The sequence below is a fragment of the Andrena cerasifolii genome, chromosome 1 (genome assembly GCF_050908995.1).
Source record: "Andrena cerasifolii isolate SP2316 chromosome 1, iyAndCera1_principal, whole genome shotgun sequence".
Lineage (NCBI taxonomy): Eukaryota > Metazoa > Arthropoda > Insecta > Hymenoptera > Andrenidae > Andrena > Andrena cerasifolii.
This window is the reverse complement of record NC_135118.1, coordinates 12999073-13021041: the sequence shown is the minus strand read 5'-3', so window position 1 is coordinate 13021041 and position 21969 is coordinate 12999073. Positions and strand designations below refer to the sequence as shown.

At 38.3% G+C, this 21969-nt stretch overlaps 1 protein-coding gene across 7 annotated transcripts in view; it reads right to left on the bottom strand.

Moving 5' to 3' along the window:
- Positions 1–21969, bottom strand: part of Amph (amphiphysin) — an 80897-nt gene that overhangs the window by 58580 nt on the left and 348 nt on the right. The gene's annotated exons all lie outside the window — the stretch shown is intronic.

Sequence of the window (21969 nt, the reverse complement as noted above, 5' to 3'; positions counted from 1 at the left end):
TGGAATGTAATACATACAAAGAATAGGATATGAACGAACTAAAAATAAAAGATTTTAGAAGAATCACTAGGTTATCATATAGGGCGCCACTAAATAATAAATGTATGTTACCTTTGTAAGTAGTATAGGTATGCCAGACATCGTAACTGTTATAAGACAAATTTTAAAAGTTATGGTATACGAGTTAATATCTTTAATTAAATGAGTTTTGGTTACGAATAATCATTATAAATGAGTAACAAAAATTGATTACCGATTATCATTATCGATGACGGGAATTTAATGTTGGGTATCAGTAACCATTATCGTTGACCCGAATTCTATTTTGATTGCCGCTAACCAATATCGACGGCAAAATGTTTTTCTGGTTACATTCGATCATTGTCAATTATTGTTATTAACATTACTGATAATTAGCATTCACTGACAGTATTAAAACAAATAATTATTAAACTTACATGTTTTATTAATCAAAAAACGGTATGAAAATGTATGAAACAAAGAATATGATAAAAGAGATTGAAGTAAATTTACCGATTTTTGCTTGTAATATAGAAGTTTTATAATTAATTTTTTTTCATGTTGTTCATGAATACTAATTATTAGTAACGTTAATAACAACTGACAATGATCGAATGTAGCGAGAACAGCAATTTCGCCGGCGAGAATGGTTATCGGTAACAAACAAAAATTCGGTCATTTCTATTGGTTACTGGTAACTAAAATTAAATTTCTGTCATCGATAATGGTTAGTGGCAATCAAAAAGAAATGTAATCATTCATAATGATTAGTCGTAATCAGAACAATTAAAAATCAATTTCTTTGAGATTTAATCATAACTAGCGTCCATTTAAATAAAAATCAATTTTCACTTAAAGACTTCCCCAAACAATTTTTTAATATAACTGTTATTTTGGATCTCTGGTGTATATAATGTAAGCCAGAGTAGTTGCTGCAAGTGTACTGTAAGTATACCGCAAGAATATCGTGAAATATTATTCATCGATAACAGGAAATAGAGTAACATCCATATTAGTAGGTACATAATATAAACCAGCGCTTACAAAAAGCGTAAATAAACAATCAGAAGTTAAACTGAAACGACATTTAATTATCCTAGTGTTTTTAACTATGTGCCTAACAATCTACACACTACAATTTTATTTTAATCGTTATTTTAATAATCTTCCTCTAATTAATCCCTAAACTATTTGTCAAATCGAAACATCTTTTCAGCAAAGCACTAACATTTCAACACAGAATTATACATATCAGAGAAGGCACATTTCGGTATTGGAACATTGCAATATCCCATGAATATTGGTAACATCCCAGTACCCATAAACTATTCCACCACTGAATTATCCAAATACACCTAAATCAAATCCAAACAGATTCGCAGACGAAACAGGAACAAAACCGCAGATACGCTCGCCAAACGTTACCACCGAAGCCAGTGGTAAGTCTTCCCTCCTTTATGAATCATTAAAAGCAACCAAATGAAAATCTACCTCCTACGTACGATGTACATCGAACCGCAACGAAAGGCAAAACCCGTACGAAAACAATCAATGACTTTCTACGTTCCAACAGGTAGGCACGCGATTCGTCGGGCGACGCGTCCATGCTCGGAAGACAGCTCGCCATACGCAGCAGCAGGTGATCTCGACCTGAATTCGCAACCTAATTGAACGAAACGAGGCAAAGCGAATATCACAATGGGTCGGCGATGATTCGTTCCATTTCCGTTTCGTGGCGAATGAACGAAACGCGCCCGTAACCCTTTCTCCCGCGTCCACTCTTTTCCGATCCCTGGCTACTCACTTCGTTCCTCCCGTTTCCTCTTCCAGCGCCGTAGCTTCCTGCCGTGGGGCCGTTGCGTTTCGTATGCGACGGCCGTTGCCGCCGAACACGCCGCGCAACGGCAACTCGCCGAGTCCTTTTGCCAGTCGTGACTGAGGAAGGCTCCCGTTACGAGAACCGCGCAGGTACAGCAAGGATATCGAGGCGGACCGGTACCACGAGATCCTGTTCTCTCCCGGTAGCTGTATACCGAAGTGCATTTCCGCCTTGCGCATCGAGGTTACGAGACTGTTTTTACGACGCATCGCTGCGACGGGATTCTCAGCCGCGTACACCGTCGTTACTCGAAACGATCTTCCTTATGCAGGGTGGGGTGTGGCCGTGAGGTACACCTATATTAAACACTTCGCCGCGTTCACTGAATGTGGGTATACATTGTACAGGGCGCGCCATAATACGTGGGACCTACTTTAGGGATGGACTCAGCGCTTTACACTGTGACGGCCGAATCTTTTGGCAGAAGCCCACTGGCGATCTTCTTCAAATTTCTCAAGTGCTGATTGGCTTTTGGAAGACAGCAAAAGACCACATTGGATATAGAATAGAGTTCGTTGGATGGTGTAGCTTGGACGGCGATAAATGTGAAATGAAGTTGAACTCTTGGGATCATGGGAAGTAACTGATCGAGATCGTGAAACCTCGCATTCGTGGCGCGGGCCTCATTGAAGTGTTAGCGTGAGATCTGTGTACCAAAGTAGCTGAAATTATTGGTCTCTAATTTCTGTTAAAAATTGCATTTCTTGAAATTTTCAGTACGTCAATGCGACGATGTATCCTGGATATATGGGCATCGGTAATTTTAACTGCTGTGGTAGAAATGGATATACGTTACTCGTCGATAGTTTTAGTATTCGCGGCCCGATCTAGGAGGCACAAGCAGGGCAACTGCCTAGAGTGGCAAATTTGGCGGCGGAAAAATTGGTAGAAAGAGAAAATCAATAAACACCAATAAGAAAGTAAAAATTTTGGAAAAAGCGGTAAAGAAGTAATTAATACATGTTTGAATTTAGTATGAAACTTATAAATTGTTTTTAAATTACCCATATAATTACTATTATAAGAGGCAAAGTTGCGTACCTGTATTAAGGATCATGGGTTTTCCCTTCGCTTATATTTGTTTTATTTCATTCGTTAAATCTTTTTTTATAGGTACCTACCTCATACCTATATATTCAATTTAGTTTTGTTATTGATTTTTATGAATATTAAATTTTTTACAAGACAAAACGCTTTTGTTATTCGACAAATACCTACACAAATTTTTCACTGGCTGTCAGAAGTTGTGTTTTATAATAATTATTTGTAATTGGATATAAAGGGCGGCAAAAATCAAGGGGTGTGCACGATGCCCGTGCCGATTTGCTTAAAAATTTCCAGAAAATGAAATTTTAACTTTTAGCAAATTATTAACTGCAACGATTTTCATCTTGTTTTAAATCGATAGAGTTGTCTTACGGTGCACTTTAATTCTACGGCTTGCTTGTTCGGGAAGCCTCTTTAAATAAGGCGACAAATCGGCGATGCGAATGTGCCTACCGCCAGAGAAAAGAAAAAGAGAAATAAGTGAATCAGATCGATGAGCATATATTAGACGTTGCACCTGCTGTTCTTCAGTACGCAGACAACACCGCGGTGTTCAATTCTTGGCACGACTTCAGCGCGTTCCTTCCATCTTTTTCTGCCTGCATGGAAGCGCTAGGATTATTTTGCAACGGGGACAGAAAACATATCTTGTCCGCGTTCGCTTGTCAGGGAGAATATTTTGCATGTCTTTAAATTCCTTTGTTTTTTCACCTTGGATATTTTGGTAAAACGAATTCACACTAAATCCAATATTCCCGCGTCGCTAGTTGTACATTGACAACGACCGTATAATTTGAGAATTTGAAATAGAATTGCTGATAACCGCGTCACATGGAATACAATCTGTGAACGCGTTGCTCGCTACCGTGAGTTCACGATTTCGATCTATTACCGCAAATGAACCTAAGAATTCAATCTTATTTCATATTCAGCGTTGCCAAAATTCTCCCATCCAAAGATCTTCATTCTACTCACAAGGTGTAGCCACAAAGCTTTTCAAGAATCCACGAAGTTTAAAAATTTAAAAATTATCAACACCCAGAGGCTCGTTTGCAAGATAAACATTTAATGAAACGCTATCTCCTAATACTAAATCTGATCTCCAATGCGGAAAAGAAATCAGAAGCAACCTAAATACAAAATCGCTAAACCCAAGGCAAACACTTATCCCACGCTCTGTACGTTAAAGGGAAATCGGGGCCGCAATACAAATTCGACGTCCGTCTCGTCAGAGGTTCGGACTTTAAAAAGATGGCGCGTAGCGGGATTTTACGAGTGACGGCGGCACGCTCTTCGGGAATTACGTCGCGCTTACGAGGAAAGCTTGGCCGCGAGAAGAGAGCTGAAAACGTTACGTAACGTCAACTCTCCGTTTATTAGTGGTTCACGAGTGCGGCATTACGGTTGTGCGCGGCCCTCGAGGCCCGTCTTCCCATCTTTTTACCCCACCGGAAAGGATGGTGGAATCGGCGTGTTATTAATATCCATACGGTTGAACGTCATCGCGGACACCGTGTATCGCGTTCGCCTGTGACGTTTCTCCGTCGCTGTAGAGGATGATCCATTATCGGTGGCACAGTCTTGCGAATGACCTAACTCCGCATGGCTGGTTAGACAAGTGTATTTAGACCTTAAGGCGTGGCACATTGCCTTATCACTTACAAGGAGAGTATCCCAGGTGTTCGCCTCCGATTGCTTTGAATTTTGGACGTGCTTAAGAGGACCGAAAAATAAGATATACATGTTTTTTATAGCAGTCCATTTTCATATTTAGGGGATGAAACTACCCACAATGTTATAAGATTTTCAGGTGTTCGTCTCCGATTGCGTGGTTTTTGGATGTGTTTTAGAGGACCGAAAAATAAGAAACAGTGTTCTTTCTACTTTGGCCTGTTTGCATGTTCAGGGGGTGAAACCACCCCCCAAATTTCATGAGAATAGGTGGTGCGATCCTCCGATTGGGTTGGTTTTTTGCCAAAACAATACCTGAAAATCTTGTAAATCTGAGGAGTGGTTCCACCCCTAAACATGCAAACAGGCCAAAATAAAAGGACACCTGCTTCTCTGTTTCTTATTTTTCTGTCCTCTTAAACCAAAGCAATTGGAGACGAACACCTGGAGATCTTATAACTCTGAGAGGTGGTTTCACCCCCTAAATATGTATATACCTTATTTTTCGGTTCTCTAAAACATATCCAAAATTCAAAGCAATCGGAGGTGGACACCTGGGATACTCTCCTTGTTAGGATGGTGCCTGTGTTTTTACACACCTTGTTTTGGCGCGTTTTCATGTCGATAGTTCCTGGAATGTGTCGAAAGTATTGTACACGCATCCTGGGATGTTTACTTTGAAAAGAAACAGCGGAAGCGATCGAAAAAGCTTGACTGACTTAAAGGGGTATTTTTCAAAACCTGTGTTAAATCGGATTCGCGAAATATTGTAGAAATTGTCGCGCAACGGATGCCAACCGCGTGAAGTTGGCCCACTCTGCGCCGCGGTTTTGTGTTGCAGCGGCCAGAATCGAATGAGTCGGTTGTACACATGGTGGTGGCAAAGAGGAGATATAATAAGAGGCGTCACTCGACAAGGAAAAACTCGACAGACATAAACTAGGGAAATCACTAGACAACCAATTTAAATGCCCATTCGGCAATGATCGGTAAACCACGGTAAACTTCGGCAATAATCAGCAAATTGCGGTAAGGTACATTTAGTCGATTTGAATATCCCGCTGGAATAGACAACCAATTTAAATGCCAAGGTCAAATAAGGACTTCAAAGGTTCCGCCCGGAGTGACGCCTCTTATTACATCTCCTCTTTGGTGGTGGCGCTATAAGGAACTTGTAAATCACCCGGGCGTCAGAGTAAACATTATTTCGAATGTCGAGACAAGCTGGTTGAAAGAAATATAAGGAGATAAGGACTGGAGCCTCGCTCAAGGGTGTCTAGACTGTGTGTTTCAACACTCATTTAGTTTCCCATTAATGCCAATGAAAAACACACAGAAGCTAAAAATTTATTCCGCTATCAGTGGCAGCATTGAATTTCCAAAAAGACTTTATTGTACCTCTAGCGAATATATATATATATATATATATATATATATATATATATATATATACACAACCGTGATTCTTCGTGAAAGAGTGAGTATAAAAATATAGAATAATGATTTATACGGGCTTCCTAGTTTTAAAAAAAAAAAAAATATGAATTATCCATATGTCAAGATAAATCGAAATCGTGGAATGACTTTTTCAAGCTGGGCTTTCTTTCCGAGAAAATTGATTATGGAAATCTGTCTGGTGCCTGTGCACTTGATTAAGAAAACCCATTCTTTCGAAACAAAGCCTCATTTGGAAAAAAGGTATTCTACAATTTTTACTCATTTTTTTTTACAAGAATTCATTTCATCCGCGGATGTGCAATATTTATTCCTGCATTTTGCTAATTCTTAGTTACTCGCACGATTATTTAAAAGATCTTCGCAGTCATTTTCTTAGAGCATAAAGTCCCGCATCAAAAGGCGTTATTCTATCTTTTTTCCATAGATTCTTTCGTAAAGGATCAACTCTTTTACGGCTGCACCACCAATAACGGATCACCCTTATAGCGCGCGGTGCATGATGTAAGAAGAAAACACTGTCCCCTTACGGACGTGCGTTTCGCTTTAACCGCGACAAGAAGAAGAAGAAAATGGGGAAGGAAAAAAGGAAGACGGAGAGGATGAGACTGGCAACAATGAGAAAAAGGATGGACGGCGTCGAAGTGCAACGAGGGGAAAAGGAAGAAAAGATGCGACGTTGAGCAAAGAAACACCAGAATGGAGAAGAAGAAGAGAGAAAGGAGGTTCCTGCATTTATCGTGAGCCGTTCCGTATTTATACCGAGTCAACCGACTCTGCTGGACCTGGGCCAGCGTCGCGGCTTCTCCGTTTTACGTTTTCCTCCCTTTGGACACGGCGGCTAACAGGGAACCCTTCGAAGATAAGATTCCAGACGAGAACGTTCGCTGCGAAACGAATGTGAATGTCCAACGATTCCAACAGATGCCTCGGAATGCGGGTTATTCTTCGGCAGTATCACTTGTTGCGCTTCAGTAGGTTCCAGGCAGACACTGGAGTGATGTACGGAAAAGTGAATAATGAAATTAAGAAATTGAAAAGGAGATGCACTATCAGCGTAGTATACAGAGGTGAGTCTTTCGCGATAAAGACATTAAGCTGTGCTGATGATATCGAATGCTATGCTGATTAGGCGTAACCAAGTGTAAAACAAGCACTCGGGTTTCCAGATGAAGATTAGAACGTGATGAATCGACGCTGTCCTCGCGGATGAGAGGTGAAAGAGTTTTGGAAATCTTTCGTGCGAGAGGAATAATTAATCGTGGCGAATTCTGTGAGACGAACGTTCTTGTTTGTAAGATTTCCAGTAAACCTCCTACATTACGGTATCAAACAAACAGATGCTGCGTAGTCATTGTAATCGAGACGAAGGGTAGGTTGGATACTCGAAATCGCGCTAATACGACCGAAACCAGCGCTTTTCTTTCCACGCCTGGCAGTCTTACTTGGACCGCGTCCAAAGATGCTTCGAAAATTGAGGAAGAACGAAAATAAATTCGAGGGAAAGCCGCGATAATTGATGTGTGTGTGTGTCTGTCTGTCTTGCTAACGAAAGCTGTCCATGGAAGTTAATTTAAAAATTAGATCCACCTTCATGAAAGTTAGATGCTGTTAAAAGTAATACTGATAGCAGACGTGTGTACATAATGTATATCGTTTTCACTGAATCAGATGCGTGTACATATTAAGCAGTCTTGAGTCTACTTATGAAAACGGTACCTTGGTGTTTAAAACACGTTACAGGGCATCATATTGTCGAACAATAGTCAGTTCCTGCAGTTTTGTCTCCTCCGTGCTAATAAGTTGTAGAATAAAATTATACCTACTAGAATATACACTAGTGGAAACGTCTCTGTAGGTATTAAACTTACATCTCACATAATATTAGCACAGTCTTCCTCGGATTATTGAAATGCTTTTTCCCCGGATTATCGGGACCTACCCACCCCACAGTTCCCCTTCCTCGCTGCGAGCGAGGGCCTGCGGTCCCGGGTAGGCCGTTATCTGCCGTGAGCAATAAAACCATTGGGCTAGGTAAAATACCTAGTACAGAGAAATAAAATGTTCATGAAAGTATTACCAATGGATTTTTCAAGGTTTCTCGATGAAAATGAGTTCAAACGCGAAGCAATTCGGTCGATTTTTAGTGAACGTCACTACGTTCACTAAATGTTGTAATTTACACACCGGAAAGTGACTTCTTCCCGTTACACGCTATGTAATACTGCAGAGAATTTCAATAGAGAATATCAACGACTTCGCCAAATTGTAAAGTGTCTGCTGAAGATTGCTTAAATGGAACCTTCAGGAGAAATTTCCTGGATGTTTAGTACCTATTTGGTATTACGAGGATTGGAAAAGTACTTCTGTAATTGGAGGAGAAATGTTGTGAGTTAATCACCAGAAGCGTGCTTTTCCCGTAAACCGCGGAACTGGAATTCCAGCCGGGTTGTCATAATAAAAAATACACCGAATTGCTTCGTGTTTGGACTCATTTTCGTCGACATAAACTCACCAATCCATCGGTAATACTCTCGCCAAGGTGTAATCAGTGATACGAAAGGTTTCATATTCAATACCGAGCGACTCAATTCGTCGTCGACCTTTGGGTCTCCCGCTCGGTTTACGTCGATCAGTCTCCTTGTCAGACGGTTCGGGCGAGGGCCCTGACAAGGGTCAGTTTCTTAGGTGGTAACTACTTCCCCTGCCCCGGTTTATCGAGAATTCCCCGGTCGCAAATCTTTCTCGATAATCCGGGGAAGACTGTATTAAAAATATATTGCCAATATGTTTTATCTCGTAGTTTTTAGAAACTTTAGAAACTGTAGAACCAAAAAGTATTAGGTAGTAAATATTTCTCAAATCTCCCAAGTCATGAAAAGCCGAGTAAAAAATATTGAAGGCAGAAAACAAAATAATTTAGAGTAGATGTACCGTTTTTGGCCATGTGCATAATTATCTTATTTTTAAATTGCTCGCAGATCATTATTACGTGGAGAATTTCACATGATGAATATTTTGTTTAGTATACCGCCAGAAATATAAGGTTACACTTATTCCTTACACGGGAAAATATTATATTTTTTAAGAAGTGGCCAAAACTGGTACAATAGCTTAAAGTGGCCACAAATGGTGCATCCACCCTAGCTAACGTAATTATGAAGCCTTCGCACACTACGGAGATTTGTGGATTATGCAATGAATATATCCAGCAGTGCAGACGACGTCAAAGGAATTTCCACCGTCATCCAACAGTGTCACGAAATCCTGATGCATTTTCCAATACACGCTCGATTCGTTATTCGACGGTGTAATCGTTCCACGGTGTAGTTTTTTTTTTTTTTTAATGCGATCCCCGTGACGCAGCAGCGCGTCGAGTTGCGGCGGGTTTAATGGAATCTAACGGAATTGAAAAGGGAGAGATAGCATCTTCGAAAGCAGCAAGCTCGCTCGTAGATATATTTGCCGACAGTCACGGAGCAAAAGCGTCCGGGACACGGCGACGAGAATAGTAACTGGTAGGCGAGGTGGACACGATAGAAATCGTAGCCTAGGGAACTATGGACACAGAGGCTTCCGTTTGCACGCTTTCCTGCAGTTTCTTCGCTGTATTTGTTTGCTGAAACACGCGGAATCGTTGCACGAGGCTAGCAACCAGTTCGAGGGAAACAAAGTCCAGCTAACGGATGAAAGAAAAAGTCTAACGCAGCCATTATTTCACTTTCACGAGTTGAAAACACTTTATGGTCTGCGAGCGACTGATCTCGATCGGTTTTTCTAATTCAAGAATTTCTGTTGCAAATGTTATCGGAGGAAGTGAATTTCACTTGTTAACTGGAGGAAGACGAATTAAATCGTCGCTCAAAAATTCCCCCAATGCTGGATTGGAAAATGTCGCTGGTAGAAGTGGAGTGAATAATGAATTGGGCGAGGCGGCGCGTTTATCGCGAACGAAATGAGTTGATAATTGGGATTAAAGACAGAACGGACCTTGTTAGCAAGTTGATGAACATTTTCTCAGTTAAGATTATTAAAATTTCATTGTGCATGGAACTGAAAGTTCTCTAACAGCATCGAAGACTGAAGATACTTGAATCGATGGTGAAAATACTAGGATAACTCGAGGTAGACAGTTTAAGTAAACCAAATACGGAATTATCGAATTGTATACATTGATGGTTCGTCATACGAATATGAAGTACGGGCAACATGAAAGTAGCGATGAAATATGAAAAGTAATAAATTTTACATTGTCTCACTGGAGATATTATACTAGGCCTGAAACGATGATGCAAATCGTCGATGTTGATAAATGTTACTTTTCCTACTTGTGACGCCGATAACAACCACTTATGATTGTAAAAAAATTACAGTTTCATGAAATACCGATAATCTGATTTAGATATAATCTGAAGCTTGTTTGACTTGACGTACGGCGTAACATGTCTGATAAACATGTATGACCTGAGCTTTACTTCCTACTATAATCTGAAAAAAAAGGTTTTATCTCGTAACTCCCTCCGGTAGTTACTACGGGTCCGGTAGCGTTAAAGTGTGCGCCATTAATCTTTAAAGCTCTGTATGCATAGGCTATTATTTTCACATTTTTTCCCCAGTCGCAATTTTGAATGAGAGATATTAAGCCGGGTCCAGACCCGAATGCGTATACGCTGAGCAGACTGAGCGCGCACGAATGACGCATGCGGAGGGGTCGAAAGTGCCATTGTCTTTCTTCGCCAACTTCTGTGCTTAGCTTAGCACACTCCGCAGTCGTAAAGATTGTGTGATTAGCTAAATAAACATACAGCTCAACCCTCCGAGTCATCCTGTTTACCAATACAGATTGATTCTCCAGCAACGCCTATCAAAGAGGTGCCACCTGGTACCCCGTGGCGAGGACAACCCTCACAGTGCTTCACCGAATTCTATGGGTTTCGATCCTCGAAACGGTTGGAATACCATTAAAAAGTCAGAAATGCCCAAGAGTTCCGCATTTCTCAGCAGATCTTTGCGAAAACAACGTCAATTGATTCCTTTTGTTTCGCCGAGGAAACTAACACCAAGAACGACGTAATTCGGACCATAATGAAGGAAATTTCGTGAAAAATTTATTTATATCATTTCAAGCTGAATTCGTTAAGAATTTCGTGTGATTTTTTAACACAACAGCGAGTCAGGCTGTATGAATTAAGAACAATGCAGGGTGTAGTGAAGAAAAGAAAGACAAATTATTCAGTAAAATAGAGCTTTAAATTCTATCATATGGTAATTGCATTATATTGTTGAAAATGTCATTTTTAGATTTTTGATTAACTGTTTATGGCAATATTAGCAATGGATTAAATTCATTCACATAGATCCATCCTTCATGATTAAAAAAAAAAAGACGCAAGTCCGTACCTTCAATAATTTAGGTGAATTAAATTAATTTCTGTAGGCGGGTTTCGTGAAAATCAGCGAAAGCTGGTAACTTTGAAGATTCGTATTTTTTAAACAATTTCGAATCTGCAAAAATGAGGACTTAACCCTCCCTAATTTCATATGAACTACCATATATTTCAATATTATGAAAATCCGAGACATCGAGGATTTTAGAAAAGTATCACATCTGCTTCTAACTCCCACGCTGAACGCAATGCACTCCAAATTTCCTTTGATGTGTGGAAGAAAACCGACAACGGTCGGCTCAGGCCATGTGCCTTCGCCGGCATTCGTGAGTCGGGTCGCATGCGCCGAGTCACCACGAATGACACGTTCGCACTAGCATATGCGTTCACGCCCACGCTTTCTGACGTAGAAGCATGCGGTCCTGGCTACCGTTTCACCCGTCCGCATCAAAATATTCGTGCGCGCTCAGCCGGCTCAGCGTATACTCATTCAGCTCTGGACCCGACTTTAGAGATCAATCGTATGATACATGCATACATAGATAGTCCTCCCTAATGCTTCCATAATTTCCATCGCACTTCGATAAACATTTTTCAATAGTAAATATTGTAAGGCAGGCCAGTGGCGGATTCAGGAACCTTTCTTTAAAGGGGCGAAATATGTAAAAGTACCTACGTACATTTTTTAACCTTCTTTTACAAGATTTAAAATTTGCTTGTAATTTATATTTTAATATCTCTATCTGATACTATAACCTAAATAATTAAATTCACATTAATTATTTATAATTAAATTCACGTCAATTATTTATAATTAAATTCACATCAGTTATTTATAATTCAATTCACATTAATTATTTATACAGAATAGTACACAGTGTCAATATTTTTCTATTTTATTACTCTGGGGGGGATCGCCCCCTCTGGATCCGCCCTTGAAGCAGCTCCGGTGGTTCTGCGAGTATATACGAGCGCCCGCCGATGCTCGCCAGCACAGCCGAGTAGATCCACAGGGCACAGCAATGCACCCGCTTTCAATGTGTTAGTTACGCGGCGTTGCGCTTCCGCTACTACAGCTGTTCTCTTCTCATCTACTGGCCGTAACGTCACCATTTTCCCGCAGCTCCAAAGTTGGGCATTATCCGAATAAAAAATTAATCGTTATTTTCGAATAACTTCGTTTTATTCGCTAATCTTATTCGAAATTATTCGAATAAAAATTTATTCGAATAACGCCGAACTCTGCGCAGCTCTGTGCGCGCGGGCATCTAGCGGGCGCCCGTAGAGCATCCAGTTGTGCATGTCCGTCCTAAGGTGAAGTTCCACACGAAAAATTAATATTTCGATGGTATCAGTGAATTTTTTAGTCAACGTTGCAAGTGAATTGAAAGCCATTTGTAGCTGTGGAATAGTACGCTAACATTGTTAACTTTGCCAATTACGCATACAACGCAAAGATTACGTGGGAGCCTACAAGAGATAAATATATTTAGCTAGGTATATCTAGTCATTCGTTCTTTTATATGGTCGAAGCAGAAAAATTTTCAGGCACACTGTGTGTATTGAATAAACAAATGCGAAGACGAGACTTCAAGAACGCAGCAGGCTCTACCATGGAACGTAAATAACTTTACGTTGCAGGTAGATAATGCCACGACAAACAACAGCTTTCACAAATAAAAAGATCTTGATTACTCTAACATAAACGTTGGAATTGCAAAGGTCAACGTCCATCGTCTAGTGAAAGCACATTCTACGCACGCTCATTCTTTCCCCTCTGTACGTCGATGTAAGATTCTGGATAAAACAAGGGGAACCAATATTATAATAATAAATACGTGACGAACGACGTTAGATTACAATCGACATATATGTGTTAATTAAACTTCATACATCACAAGCTGAGAAAATTGCACCACGATTATGTTCATAATGGGCCTCGTCAATTTCAGTAATTTCGTTTAAAAACTTTCCTCAATTGCATTTTCGACTTAAATAATCTTCCCATATATCTGACAAATTTTTCTGGCAGTCGCGTTGCCTTTTTTATTAACACTTTGAGTGCCGCAAGGTTTTGAGAATGCCCCTTTGTCGGTTAAGCTTCTCCGACCGGTCTCACTTCTACTGTTGTATTCCGTATTTTTCGTATTACTTTTATTTTATTAAATAACTTTATACAAATAACGGAAACTAAGACGATTACAGATAAATACTAGATTATAGATTCAGAACTAGATTCTCGTGTCCAGACTATTCGGACTGAAGTGCTCAAGTGCTTCTGACTGGAAGAATTGCGTGTAATATATATATATGTACGGTTTTCGGTAAGCTGAAAAGTGGGGGTTGTCCTGAGTTTAACGGTCGTTAAGGGATGAGGCATAGAGATCGAGGTTCAAGGATGAGTAATAGGGTACGGATAAGGTGATAAAAGAAGGACTTCAGGATGCTTACTATTGCTATCTGGAAAACTAACGCGCTGACTAATACTTTATATAGATTTAAATGATGTTGGTATACAACACTACCGTGAATGTTTTGTACAAAGCGATGTCCAAGCTTGACGTATTTTCTGAACGTAAACATTCCAATACTCTTGCACAATACTTTCCCAAAAGATATCGACGTGAAACCGCGCCGATGCCACCCAAAGTATTAAACTCGTTCGACATAATATACCTAACATTGTTTTTCGCCACGTCCACCTTAAACGTTCGTAATAAATAAAATACTTGATCTACGCTTGTCAATATTTAATCCAACATTGTCGAAACATCTCCACAAATAAATGATGCCTCTCCTTTGAGTTAGGTATACGTATGGTTATAAACTCAGTTGTCAGAGAAACCACGTTACTTGTAGGATGGATAAATTTATTAACGAATTTTGAATTATCTATTCCGATTTTTTCAATTGCCCACGAAGATTGTAGAACTGTTCTAACGATCGTTTCCACGTCCTCATAGACGAATCGTCCTCTCGGTTTCACCCGCAGCCAGGCAAATGTGAAGGTAAATTCTGATATAATGCACGATACCGCAATAGCCTGGCATGCTGCTGCATTTCTGCGGTACGAGAAAAGGCACCAGAGTCCTTTGCCGTGTCTTAATGGTCTTCGGTTTCTGGTATATAGGAACACTGACTTTCCTCGCCTCGAGTGCCTCGCCGAACTTTTTCCATGCGACCGCCAATGCTCTCGCGATCGAATCTATCGTCCCTTTTTTTTTCCAATGCTGCCAGGCTTATCTGCGCTCCCATCAGCGTGCACCAATGTGTCCAGAAAAAGACAAGGCGGATCGCTGAATATATTTGAATCGGTAATCAGCGATTCGAGTTTTAATTATTCCGTTAAGTGAACTTTTCAATCCAGAATACCGTTTCTACATTTCAGAAATACGCGCGCACGTCATGGTGGCGTTTAAAAAGGCAAAGGTTTTGAAATCAATTGGAGGGCAAGTGATCATTTCATGCGGAATTGTTTTTCTGTTGTGGATATTAAAATGTTTCTGCACAAAATACTTTATGGGTAAATTCACCAATTGCACCGTGTTTTGTAACAACTTTTCAATTGCAATACTTATGTAGTTTTAGTTTAATAATGTATTTTGAGCCGAATTCTGAATTAAACAGGTGAATATTAAATTACTACTTGTTATAAATTATTTTATTATCAGGCAATTTCACGAAGAAATGTTTAATATGTACTGAAACACCTTGGCGTGGGTAAAATTGTTGATAGGAAATATAGAATGAACGCAAGAAAATTGTAAACAAAATAACAGATAGCTCTTTAGCAACACCTTTATCGAGAGAAGTATACCGTGAAAGTCTCAGAAGAGCTTCACGCGGAATACCTTAAAGAGCTACTTAGCCTCGAAACAAATCGACGGTTCCTTATCTGAAGGAGGCAGATAAGCAAATTCTCGCGAAGTGCAAGTATCTGTTACAAAATTAGAAGAACGCTGCTCTTTTATTCGATACACAGGCAGAGGAAACTTAAAAATTACGAATTTGTTTCCAATTCTTTTCCAAACCATGACTTGTTTTGGAAAAAAGCTGTTTTCTTAGTCAAGTGCACAGATACTGGACAGATATTCAAAACCATTTATCTCGAAAAAGAAGTCCAGTTTGCAAACAAATTATTCCACAATATCGACGCACTTTTAAATACAGATCCACTTAAAAATGTTGTTCCAAGATACAGAAATTTTTGTCTAAATTGAACGTACATATATACGGGCTAAAACAAAATTTTTCAGGTGAATCCAATGCAGGGCTCTTCTAGAGCAAACATTTCTTTTTAATTACGTTTTCTTTGTTTTGGTGTATTTTTATTTATTTTTTTAAGTTTGAGGTCCTTGATTCAATAAATAGAAACTTATAGCGTTAAAGTGCTTTTTTAAATATTTTTTGCGACCATTTTTCGCAGAGATACGGATACAGCCATTCGAAAATGACCGACATTTTCGGGAAATTACAGCGATCCTTTAATTTTGTCCAGCAGTGCATTCTACCTCTTCTTAGTACCTTCCACGGTCATTAAATAAATGGACAAGGCCCTTTTTCTAAGCAATTAATCCCTGAAGAAACAATGATATTCTACCTTTTCGACTTATTTCCTCAGGAAGAGTCACCCCTTTGGGTTTGTACCTCCCATTTCCCAAAGTATGTTACACCAAAGAAGGACATTTTCAGGTCCCTTGAAAATACAAGGTATGCTTTAAGGGGGTATACCCGTTTCAAACCCTCGGAAAATGTATACATTTTGTGGATTTTTTTACAAGTCAACGGTTTGATGCAGATTTCCCGTTTTTTAACTATGTTTACATAGTATTATGAACTATTTATAAAAAAAGTTTCAGTTAAAAAACTATTGTTTTTCGGAAGTTACGGATACATGTCCGAAAGTCTCTCGATTTTAGACGGCTAAACGGTGGCCCTAAAAACTCGCGCTACGTTCAACCAATTCACTTCAAATTTTGCATGCAGAATCATAATAAGATTCCACATCGTCCAACGAAGGCTTTTTTTATTTCGATTCCCCGTTTATTATTTATAAAGGAAAAAGGTGGATTTTTCTCTTAGAAAAATTTAACTTTACCTTTGATCTCTCACCATTTCTTTATTTTTCAAAATTTTCAAAATCGCCTTCGTTGGACGATGTGGAATCTTATTATGATTCTGCATGCAAAATTTGAAGTAAATTGGTTGAACGTAGCGCGAGTTTTTAGGGCCACCGTTTAGCCGTCTAAAATCGAGAGACTTTCGGACATGTATCCGTAACTTCCGAAAAACAATAGTTTTTTAACTGAAACTTTTTTTATAAGTAGTTCATAATACTATGTAAACATAGTTAAAAAACGGGAAATCTGCATCAAACCGTTGACTTGTAAAAAAATCCACAAAATGTATACATTTTCCGAGGGTTCAAACGGGTATACCCCCTTAATCACGTTGATGTGACTGCTCCATATCACCGACTCGAAATACCCTGACACAGATTTTCTTCCACGGATAGGGGATTTATAAACTGATTTTCTGTCTTTTCCCCAGTTTAAGCACAGCTCTCCGTTTGGAAGAGAGCAGTAACCCCGCGGCATAGCAGGCAATATTTTAGACCGGTTCTACCAGATAAGTCTGTATAACCTCCGCCATGAAAGCCGGTTAAAACACCTACGAATTATAGGATTCGACGATATGTCGTAGCTGCCCGCATGTTTTCCACCGTTGAAAATCAAAATGCAAGAACTGGCGAGCCTTAGGAGAACCTGATGATCCCTACGCAACATCCGTACGGTACCGATGACCTAGTTGTTTCCAACATCCACGAGGCGACCTGCTGGTGCAAGCGTGGAAGAATCAACTGTCTTCGTCGAAGCACCGCGACACCAAACGTCGCTGCTTTCATCCTTCTTATTTTCGTTTCATTTTAGGAGACGCTCGATGAACCGTGGAGCATTTAGGGTAAAGAATACAATGGTTGGCCACTTAAGTAAGAGTGTCACGTAAATATCGAATTATAAATGTGAATTTAGTAAATTTTAAATTGGAAATCAATATAAATAAGTACGAACAACCCCTGATAATCTAAAAATAAATAGAGTTTATAAAAAAATTAAGAATTTATAAAATGTTACAAAAAATGTGTTGACTACGAAGAAATATAGTTATTGGCAGAGTCATGACAGTAGTTGTCCGATCGGTTCGACAGTGATTGGCCGCTATTTGACACGTAATATAACGTAAAAGAAAATGTTATATGATTTGATGATAGAAATGGGATTAAAATTATTCAATAAAAATGGATATATCTTATTTATGTATGTGTTTGTTAAACATAAATAAATATATTTATTCTTATACATCTTATATTTTATCAGTTATTATCTCTGACAAGGTATACTTTCTTTGGGCATCTTTCATTGCTTGTAATTATTGGTTTCGCTCTTTTATTTTGAATAGTACTCTCCTTGTTACTGATTTTCTCCTTTTTTTAAAATGTTTTCTCTTGCTGATTTATCCAATTAATTCAATCAAATTTCATTTTTAATTCCAATTTAATTAAATGAAATTGAATTTGAATGCACCAATTAAAATTCAAATCACAAGAAACTTAAAATATAACTATGCAATGTAACATACATAATAGTACTGCTTCTTTTTATTTAACTGTACTATAATTATGGAAATGTTGAATCTTTTTTAAAAATTACCGTTTCAATATCGCTAATGAATAGGGGGGCAATAACTGTTTTACCGTTATCATGGTTATAAAATAGTTGCCGGCAGCCCGGCCAATTATTGCTATTCAACATTATTCATGTGACAGTTGTTGGCCTCCTGTAATTTTCGTACTATATGTATAATTTTAACAAATAAATAATTTTTTATAAAGTTTTGACCGTTATTTATCAATATATACAACATATGAGAGATATAGATATCACAAACACAGTAAAATATTCGAAAACTTTCAACTGTACTCTTGTGACTTTTTTATTGAATCGCTGTAATTTTCAAGCTGTAATGCCGAGTCTCCTATCTGCTTTTAAATATAATCACAGTATATAATGAGTGGAGAAATACTGATTACATTCGAAGCAAAAAAGTACCAGGAATATGAATATGTTCAATAAAAAAAAATAGCATAACACTGATATTTCTTCATATTTTTGCATTTCTCAAAATAGGGCCAATCACTGTCAGGTGGCCAACCACTTTACTCTTTACCCCTATTAGTTACACGAAGGTGGGTACCATTGTGTAACGAGCATACATGTAATTTGCAATGGATTGTTCCACGGTGTTTGAATAATTTTCAGAAGTTTACTCAAACTATACGTATATTATGATTCGGGGAATTATTGATGTATGATTGAGGTATGTAATGAGCTGAAACTGTTAACTGAGTGATTTCTTCAGCAGAAAGATAAACTTCCAGTTGAAATTATAAATATTCGGATTTTTAAAGAAATTTCGGGTTTTGAATTTTGGCAATTAAAAAGTGACAATATTTATATTAGGTACTTATATCGATATGTGTATGTAAATAGATGGGAGATGAGTTAGGATGTGGGAATTCTATATACAATAAATCAGGCCTGGGAAAAAAATTGTGGGAACTATATCGCCCAACACAAATGTTACACTTAACTAATTACTCTATTAGCTCTTTTTGTGCGACTATGATTATTGAATTTCTGAGACAAATTAATTATTTTACCTGGTCAATAGGTTAAGGACCACTGAATTATAAAATATATTATTTTCCAAAATATGATTTGGACTTATGCGTTTAATTTGCTAGTTCCGAATTCGTTTAAAAAATACCCACCGACTTTTATTTTAATCGGGAAGGTTACGCCTTTTGTAATTAAATTTTTTGAAGTGTGAACTTAATTTTGCAACACGGAAATTATTAACTAATTTTTTATTGTCGAGTATTACTTCAATGTCGAGTTTTTACGAATTTGAAAAAATATAATCAAATTCTTTGAAGCCATTTCTACGAAACAAGACTTTGCCTGGGGTGTCATTTTTTTTTTTTAAATATTAGCACGCGATGCTAAAAACTGCTGTGCACTCCGTTTCAGGTAACAGGCCAATGCGCACACTATTTTATTTAAATGATACCTACAAACGAAATCACCGTCGTGCAAATGACGTCATTTACTCCTCCAGAACAGTTTTGCTGGCCCACGCTTGGCCAATGACTCTTTTCTATAATAGTCAGACTTATAAATATCAGCTTGCTGCTTCTATGATTACGAATGAAGTAAAAGCCGTAGTAGTAAAAGTAAAAAAATGATTAGTAGACTAGTGGTGGTCTTTCATCAACAAATCCGAAACCAAAAAAATGATGACCCCCCCCCCAATTTCACGCTCGCTACATCATATTTCAGTCGCATCAAAATCGTTGAAATCAATTGAAAAAAAGTGATCGACTTGACGCGTAATGACTTGTAACATTTTATTTTGTAAAAAAAGCAAGTTGCCATTTAAAAAATCAAAAGTCAGCTTCAAATCTCCGAAGCATCTCCACCCAGAAAAATTTTGTTCGGCCCATCTTATGCCTCCCTTGAAACCATGCAACTTTACTTTAATCCATTTTTTCCTAGAGATAATAAAATTGACAAAAATCAAGATGATAATATTAAGTGACCCACTCTGTATATGTATAAAGTCATTCGTTAGAAATTATCGTCTCAGATAATTTTTAAGCTAAACGTTTATCAACTGGAGAGTTCAAAGAATTAATTAAAAAATGATAGAAGCAGACATAGAATGAAATATCCGTTTAAACGCATTCTATAAATGAAAGCACTGTCTAAGCCTACACCGTTGTCATATCATGTTATAGATTGCCGTAATTACTGGCTTATTACTTTCAAGGTCATTTTAAGATTACATTGTACAGAGTCAATGACTTCATTGAAACGTCAGAGGGTTAAATAAATTTTTTCATTTTTACTATTCAAAATGGCAAAATCTAAAAACTCCCCCTGTACACGCATGCAAAAGTGGAAAGTTTCTTTGTGTTCGATAGAAACTCCGTAATATTTGAAATTTTCCGAATTTAACGAACGTTTTATATCGAAAGGAAGTTGGGCTTTACGCATACTTAAATTCTGATCTTAATCATACTAATCGATTAGGTACTAAAGCAACGCCTTCGTGACTAAATATTGAGGTGTAACGTCTGGGAAGCCAGTATAATAATCACGAGCAGCAAAAATTGATAAAAAAAAAACATATTTCGGGTAAGAAAAAAGTTGTTAAAGAGAAAGTATTTGCAGCAAAAAAATTGTGAAACGTTAATTCAATCGAAATACGTTTGTCGATAGGTAAGAAAAATAAATCTCCATTTCATCGCAATAAATTTAAACATCGAATAACTTTATAAATAATGCACATTGGGACAAACGCTGAGATCAGTCTCAACAAAAAGATAGGTTTTTGAAATCGGCCGCTGCATTGTCGGTGCTTGCACCTATAAGCGTCGCCTGAATAACGAGAATCTTTTGAGGACACGTACAATTGTATAATTACGTATTTCGCATGTTACAATGTATTACAGTTACAAACAGAATGGAACTATGTAGTGAAGTGTGTATATATACGCCATTTTTTTTCCTGCCTTCTAAATTGAAGCATAAAGACGAAATAGTCTATAGAAGACACCAGTTATATAATACATAACGATTCAAACAACTGCAATCCTACTTTAAACTACAGCGAATAAGCGCAACGAGATTCAATGTACATTACGAAAGAGGGTCAATAAAATTTACCGAGTACTAGTTATATTACATCGAATTAAAACTCGGCGGACTCGTTTTCCTGTGTTTTACCATTTACACAGCAATATATATGTACATACAGTGTATGTGACGTTTCAGCGATCCGAGCAGTACCATTAATCGAGAAATACTTATCGAGATCGTCAATGCTGTGTCAATTTATCGTTCGAAACTGTATAATAATCCTAATCTGAGAAAAACAGGGAAAGAAGTAGAATAATTCAGTGACAGAAACCACGGCCTGATTTATTTTAAGAAATTCATGAATGTGAAAACACGAGCGACAGACGGTGAAATATTCGTGTCACGTGACAATCCTACCCGGCTTTACAATTACTTCGCCCGAGAGTGTGCGACTGATGGTGCAAGATGTATATGCCTGTATTATGTGCATTACTACGCTGAACCAAGCCCAAGAGTTGCATAATTGTCATTTTAAATGAAACTCTGCTACACAACGGCTACATGTTTACCGATTATATAAGCCACCTTTGGGCGAACAATAAGAAAATCTAACGAGTTACCGGCTCGTTTGCGGGGGCAGGCACGAGGTCCCTTGAAATAATCGTAAACAGGGAAACGTCAAAAATTTCGGCAATCCCAACGCCCACGGGGAGAGAATTATACAAGAGGTTATGAGGGGAAAAGTTCGCAGACGTTCGAACAATAACACTTATTCGTCGAAACAGGCGAAAATACGAGTCGCGCGATG